Genomic DNA, 8,462 nt, shown 5'->3' on the forward strand with positions numbered 1-8,462 from the left:
GATGTATATATATTTTGAGAGTGTTTGAAAAGAGATAGAATTTGAAGTGGGAAAGATCATTAAGTAACTTCCTTTTTACAGTTATTATCTTTAAAGGTTTGAAAACCAAGGGAATAAAATGTGCAAAATAGTTTGTATCATTCACTCATTTGTGGATTAAAATAGTATAATTATAAGGTCATATGGTTATCCCTGTATTAATGTTTTTTGTCTGTGATGCTTCATTTTTTTTATACTATCTGAGAAAAGTTTGCCTCATATTAGTGATTTTAATTGCTACATATATCATTCCATAGGAAGTCAAATAAATATAAATTTATTACGTGCTTGCACTACACCAGCAACTTTTAATGTTCTACATCTAGATTAACACTGTGGGGAGATAGTCATTGAAAACTGAAAATATGAAATCTTATTTCTGGTTTCATGACACTCATTATATTTCCAATATCTGATTTACTGGAGTATATGCATAAACTATGCAGACCAAATGACAAATTAGAGTAAGGAAAACACTATCAGAAATATATAGTATCTAGGAAATTACTTTATATAAATAATGTTTACTGAAATTTTGTCTCATTTAGAAGACAAACAAATTTTTTTTTTTATTGTGAAACTTGTATTTCTAGAACATTGAGGACACTAAAACAATTTCTTTACACAGTGGAACATAGGTTACTCCAGCTCACTTTGGGATCTTACGACTTTTATTCCTCTGCTCATAGTACTATTTCAATGTCAAAACATTACAGTAATATGAAAGCAACTACTAAGAACAAAAGTACCATTTCTTATATTTTTCACTTATGGAAAATCTGTCCCAAATAAAAATGGAAAATCAATAGTGGTGTGGTTCTGAATTTTTTGAGGAATTACTGCCTTATTTTATTAAATATATATTGTAAATAATAGGCTTATTTTTTCTATCAGGAAATAGGCAATGTGAAGAAATGGAACTTTATTTAGTAGTGACATGAAATTTCTTTTTTTTTTTTTTTTTGGCTTCAAAACATAGGTATACTCTTCTTTAGTCATAAAGTCAATCAAAATTTTTGCATGTATTCCTTCAATATGCCAGACACCATGATAATCATTAGAGAACAATAGTCAATCATTGTTTATCTCAAAAGAGATATGGTCACCAAATATTCCTAATCAAGAGTCTTCCCATTGAAACATTTTAAAATTCATAGATGGTTCTGCTTTTGTTATGAAAGTATAGACTAGGGATTATTAGTAAATGGAAATAAAATTATGAATCTAATATTTCATTCAAGCTTCATGAAACAACTAGCAGCACAGTTTGATAACAGCTTGAGTTGGGATGTTATTAATTAAAACAAATAATTAACTTGTGTTTTAGTACTCCACATAAACCATACATAAATTTGTTAATTCCTCTTTCTTACTGTCTTTGAGATATATAGTGAAGGCAATTAGGACTGCTTATATTCTCTTCTAAATGAAAGCCCTAATGTATGAAGGTGGTAGCCAACTATGATAGTGGTTTGATCACTGAAGCGTCTTGGAAACAGTCTCCTAGCAGCTAAGCTTTTATTCACAACAAAATCTGCCAAGAGAAATGACCTTCCTGCATATTTATAGTTTTCAAAGGAAATTTCAGAGAACTACTTTCATTTTTATCCTACAAAATAGGACTAGTCAAATCAGATGAATTAAGTCTTGGCTGAATGATTTTGGCAGTAAATAAGTCAAAGTTTAAAAGTTGCTGTTAAGTGATGTTAGCTGATAAAATGCCTCAAAGGTTTTATACAAGAAGGGCAAGCTGCTGTTCAGTCATCCTGCAGTGCAACAAACTGTTAAACATGAAGATGCCTCTAAGGTTTGAGAGAAACAAAATCAATGAAACAATGAAATGATCAGAGTCTCCTTACATGAGGGGTCTTATGACACACCTGAGTTGTGCATATAGATATGGATATCTCCTATATTATATATATATATATGTGTATGTGTGTATATATATATACACACATACACATATATACATGTATATATGATTAAAGGATTTAGTAAAGTTTACACTAAATGCAACAGTAAATACAAATGGTAGTTTTAATTGGGTTCTTTAAAATATTCACAATGAAGTATCTATTGATGAAAATCCTTGCATTTTCTAATTTCCTAAGATTTTTGATATAAGCATAAAACAAAAACAGCTGGAAATACCAGCAAAAACTGTAAAGAGTTTATTCAGAATCCTAGACATTTTCTGGGATTACATTTTTTTTTTCTTTGTAATAAAGTTGTCTAAATCAATGTAATCAAATTGTTCTTCAGTCATTTAAATCTTGAATTCTGCTTGGTGAAAGGCACTCAAGAAACAAACATTTGTTACTGTTCTTCTCTACAGAACTCTTAGATTTCCTCATGGGACAATCCACTTTCACTTCTGTTTGGTATTTCTAGGTAGAGAGAATCTCTGGCTAACATTCTTCAGAATCCTTAACTTTTCAGCTAACTTTTTTTTTTTTTTTTTTTTTTTTTTTTTTTTTTTTTTTTTTTGCTGTACGCGGGCCTCTCACTGTTGTGGCCTCTCCCTTTGCGGAGCACAGGCTCCAGATGCACAGGCTCAGCGGCCATGGCTCACGGGCCCAGTCGCTCCGCGGCATGTGGGATCTTCCCGGACCGGGGCACAAACCCGTGTCCCCTGCATCGGCAGGCGGACTCTCAACCACTGCAACACCAGGGAAGCCCACAGCTAACTTTTTAATGTTTATCCTGCTTGAAATACTTTCAGTTCATTATTTTTTCAGCGAATTCCTTTTGATCTCAGGCTTCAATGCTTTCAAAAATAAAATAATCAAATTCTCTTAAGTGTTTGCACTTTGGAAGAGCAGTGCCTAGAGTTAGATCTGTATTGGTACCTATTGTATTCTAATCTTACACTAGAAACTTAATCACTTTGCTCTTTTTCAATTTATCAAGGGTTGTCTAGTAGTTGTGATTTTGGTGTGCTCCTGAGAGGTGAGCTCGAGGTCCTTCTGTTCTGCCATCTTGTCTCCCCATTGCTCTTTTTCAATTTAAAGGATTTATACTTGACCATCTGAAGGACACTATCAGAACTTAAAATTAAATGATCCATGCACTTACAATTGGTATTTGTTTATGCTCTGTAAATGAGAATTTTACCCACTATGTTTATCATAATAACAGCCATGTTTTAACTTATTACTGTTGTAAGGATCATTGGGGCTAAAACACACAAAAAAGTGTGATATGTAAATCCAATCACAATTTAGCTTAGCTAAAAAAAGAGGTCTGTAAAGACTGCTAGTTACCTTTCTTCACTTATTGTGTGTATCAAATATTTGATTCTAATAGGCACCACTGTCATCCATCCCCAGGTTTGCCTAGACATCTATATAGAGTTGTCATTGGAGAAGTTAACACAAAATATTATGAATAAAAATGGATAAACTTTATAAAAATAAATGGATGCACAAACTATACTAAAAATTATAAGAAGTTCCTCACTGTACCATTTAAATTGACCAAAAATGATATGTACTAGGTTTGTAAGTCTCTACTTTTCCTTACTAAGGAAACAGTGAGAGATCCCAACCAGTTAGAATAAGAGAATATTTATGAAAATTACTCTACATTTTATGTGAGAAAAAAATAGTTTCAAGACTAAATAAGCATGTGGCATTCTTGGTAAAACATACATTGTAAATTATAATACTTTCCACTGTATTTCCCTCAAAATGCAGATGTGAATTGTTGATCCCTAAGGAGTTATGATATGTGGTGTATCCCTGAGGCCTGTCGAATCTTAGGGGAAAGGCATCAGCAATTCACTCTGAAATATGAAATTAGATGTGATTATAATAGTATGTATACATATATTTTATTTGTATATGTAGTAAAAGGCCAATATCATATACCAAGGAAAGTATTTCTAGCTCTATTTTGGTTAACAGTGTTTCTCGTTTTGTTTTTTTTTAATTCATGAATGGCTGTTGAATTCTGTCCAGTGATTCTTTTTTACATCTATTGGAATTATTATATTATTTTTAATCTTTATTTCAATAGAAAAATAAATTATTTATAGGAAAATCTCAACAAAATTCAAAATAAATTCCTGGTTTCTTTTCTATTTATCTTCTTGGGGGTTGCTGACCTTCTTGAATCTATGAGCTGATGTTCTCCCCAAAACTTGAGAAATGTTTGACATTTTCTTTAAATATTTTTCTGCCCAAGGCTCCCTCTCCTTTCCTTCAGAGAGTTTGCTATAGTGTTTGATACTGTCCACAGGTCATTGCAGCTCTGAATTGGTTATTCTTCAATTTTTTTCACTGTTCTTTGTTTTGAATAATTTCTATTAATCAGTCTTCACACTCATTAACAATTTCTTCCACTATCTCCAGGGATTTTTCATTTAAATTATTGAAATTTTCAGTTCAACTTTGGCAATTTTCTTGTTTTCCCTTCTCTGCTGGATTCTCTGTCTCCTTACTCATTATTTTCTGCTTTAAATAAAATAAGCATTTTATTTTCTGTTTTAAGCATATTTAAAATAGCTTCTTTCACATCTTTGTCTGCTAAATCCAACATAGGTGTCTAACTTTCACTGATGTGCTTTAGGGGTTGGTTCCCAACCCAACACCCAGGTTACTTAACAAGGATAATTCATTTTGGTCCTCAGACGCCTGCCCATTCACAGAATGGTAAAATCACAGAGTTGACTCCTGCAGAAGACGGCCCCTAATGACCACCCCAGGAAAAGTCTGAAGCACCTTCATCTGTACTCAGCCTATAATAGTGTTGCTTTTTCTGGGATCTGCAGGCAAATCTACCCCTATTGTACCGACAAGAAATGATTCTTAAGGCAGTGGTGTCTTTTACGATGCCATCGATTTGTAATAGTCTCCACCTAGAGTCATGAGAACCTATTACTCTAAAGTCCTCTATTTAGCTAGTGATCTTATTTGGATTATGGAGCCAGTAGGGGACGTTACAACTTTGCTTATGTAGTTAAACTTTAACTGTGAATCTTAAATACCTAAGGAAAAGACCACTAATTTGGGAAGTACATAATGTGCTGTAAGTTTCATCTTTGGAATAAAAAATTAGTCATATACATTTTACCACCTCTGGGTTTCTCTATGCATCAGTTTTAACCTGACTACTCAGACATTTGAAAAGGTGTTTGTAAGCCCAAAATGTTAGAAATAGATTCTTCTCAAAGCTACAAATGATCTCTTTTACAAAATACTATCACCAAATAATTCCATTAACAACATGCACAGTCCCTAGTGTTGAACTATATTTTACTTTTAATGAGTGGATCTACAAAATCTTTATAAGCCATTGAAAAATAATGAATTCAAGTACATATTGCTGTTACTATGCTTTCTTACTATAATATTTGTTGCTTAGGGGGAAAAAAAAGATTGTTCATAGTAGCCTCATGATTCTTTGTATTTCTGTGTACCAGATGTAATGTCTCCCCCTTCATTTCTGATTTATTAGTTTTAATTGTCTATGTTCCTTAGTTAGCCTAGCTAAAGGTTTACCAATGTTGTTTATAAAAATAATCCAGCTCTTATTTTTGTTGATCTTTTCTATTGTCTTTTAATCTCTATTTATTTCTGCTCTGATTTTTGTTATTTCCTTCTTTCTGCTAACCTTGGGCTTAGTTTATTATTTTATTTCTAGTCCCTTGAGGTGTAAAGTGAGGTTGTTCATTTGAGAGCTTTCTTTTTTTCTTAATGTATGTGTTTATCACTATAAACTTCCCTCTTAGAACTGCTTTTGCAGCATCCAATATGTTTTGTGTGTTGTGTTTCCATTTTTGTTATTTTCAAGTTGTTGTTTTTTTTTTAATTTCACTTTTGACTTCTTCTTTGACCCATTGGCTCTTTAGTATTGTATTGTCTAATTTGAACATATTTGTGAATTTTCCAGTTTTCCTCCTGTCATTGATATCTAATTTTATACCATTATAGTCTAAAATGTATTGGATATGATTTCAATCTTCTTAAACTTGTTAAGAGTTGTTTGATGACATAACATATGATCTATGCTGGAGAATGTTCAATGTAATAAATTGAGAATAATTTTAAATTTTTATACAGATAGTAATGTATATGTTTTGTCTAAGAATGCAAACATTTTATGTAGTGTAGAAAACCATTATAGCAAATTAGACTGATCATATTTACATAGATATAGGCATATAAACACACACATATATTATTATGGCAGTTAAGATGTTATGATGCCTTGGTGGGCAGAAGGTATTTTAGATTAAGAGGTCAGTGAAACCATAACAAAGGAAGTCATATTTGAAATAAAGTTTTAAAAATGTAAGAAAGCAATTAATAAGAAGAGTCTAGGGAAGAGATAGTTATCAGAATATACAGTACAAAGTCATTGAGGATAGAAATAGCTCGTTGTATTATAAGCTATAATGATTGAGGCACAAAAGTGGGGGACGTTTTCAGGTGAGAATGCAAATAATGAGTGTCTAAAATCTATGTATGTACTGCACCATTACTTTTCAAACCTTATATTTGGATGAAAATCAGTAGCATTGCTGGCTTGCAGAGTACATTGTATCAGTAAATTTGTATACATATCACCATATTTAAAACTAAATTTCATCCAAAATATTTCCATAGTTTATCTATTTTATGTTTATGGAATGATATCTAAGTAAATGAAAGTAACTGTTTCCAAAACTCAACGTCTTTTAATTTTAACATATTTTTAATGATTTAAAAAATAAACACAGCATTGTTCATTTCAAAGTATAAAACAAATTTTTTCTTACTTTCCTTTGTGAATGAAAAATGTTGCTTGCCATATCAGTAAACAAAGGATGTTGTAGCCATCAAGCCACGACAGCCACACCTGACAGTGAGCACTGAGGGAGCTCTGGATGGAGACAAATGGGCTGCCTGCTGCCAAGCCTTCAGCCACTACAGCCCCCCACATAGGTGTACCCAGAGGGAACCCAAGATGAGAAAGCACAGGATACTGACCCTGTGTAGCTAAGGTGCATGTCAAAGGAATGATTTCAATGAGCCCAGGCTCTTGCATCTTCCCACATATAGAAAGATGTTAAATTCATTAACTTGTGATGTCTGTTTTTCCTTAATTAATAGTATTTTTTCAATGTTCCGAATACCTGGTCTTTGTTGCAAAACCCCCTATATATTCTGGTTCCTCCCTTGCCTCTTCAGAGCAGTCCTTCAGAGCTTTCTGAGAGGCTGCACCCCAGGCTTAAGTCCTCAGTTTTGTCTGCCAAATAAAACATAATTCTCATCTTTTAGGTTGTGCATTTTTTTTTCATTCAACATCTTCATCATTTTTACTTTTGTCAAAAATTAAAAGTGTTCTTTTACTAAAAAAATGTTTGTATTTTTGCTTTATATCACTTACAGTAGTTATTCTCAAATTACAGTTGTTTTAAAATTTTAAGAAGTAAATCAATATACCAAAATATTATTCCTGAAAACAACACTATTTAAAACTTGTATTCATTTCCAAGAACAAGCTCTTTATTATTTAATTTAAGAAAAATGAACTTTGTTTTCTTTTATAAATGGAAATGCAGCAATAGACAGAAGAGAAATTCTAGGTAATGTTAAGATCAAAGATATAGTCATGGTTGAATAACATGGAAATTAGAAAAGACATGACCCTGAAAGGACAGCATGCTGACTGGTTTATTTATATGAAAGGTACCATTTCTCAGGATGATGGCAGGCCTTGGAATGAATATAATGATGACAACCCCCAGCTGTTAAAATTTTCTATTCATCAAGAATAGTTACCAGGATTGAAAAGGCTCTATAGGAAGTAATATCGGTGGAAAGCTGTATCATTCTGATAAATAGTTGCCACTCAAAATAGCTAAAACTATTGGATAAGTAATGAAAACAAAGTTATGTCTTATTAAGTAGAATTTCCCCTGAGACTTACAGTACTTGTGTGTTTAAAATAATTTTGTCTTAGATTATAAATATAGTTTGAAGACACCTAGAATTGATAGTACATCAAAGTGCTGAGCAGAATACTAGAGTAATATTGAACCATAAATTATTTCCACAAATAATTTTCAAAGGAAAGTGATCTAAACTCAAAGTTGAAAAAAATGAAACAAAATAATCAAATACAGATATGAAAAATCTACCATGATGAAGAAGTAGCACATAGCATGGACATCTGAAACAGACTAGCAAAGATAAGAAATATAAACACTGATTATAAAACATATGTGCTTATTCTACTATAGTTGTAAAAAAAATTGATAGATCAGAAAATGTCTAAAAGAAATAGAACAATATAAAGTTCCAACAGATTTAACAAATAATCAACAATCTACATATTGAAGATGTCCAAAGAATGTCAAGCAGGATGAATAAAAAAATACAGTATAGGATGTAGTTCAGATACACCAAAGGATAAGTGCAAAAATCAATAACAAC

Source organism: Aethalodelphis obliquidens, unplaced genomic scaffold, assembly GCF_003676395.1.
Source record: "Aethalodelphis obliquidens isolate GAN/ISIS:26980383/991018 unplaced genomic scaffold, ASM367639v1 scaffold76, whole genome shotgun sequence".
Taxonomy (NCBI): domain Eukaryota; kingdom Metazoa; phylum Chordata; class Mammalia; order Artiodactyla; family Delphinidae; genus Aethalodelphis; species Aethalodelphis obliquidens.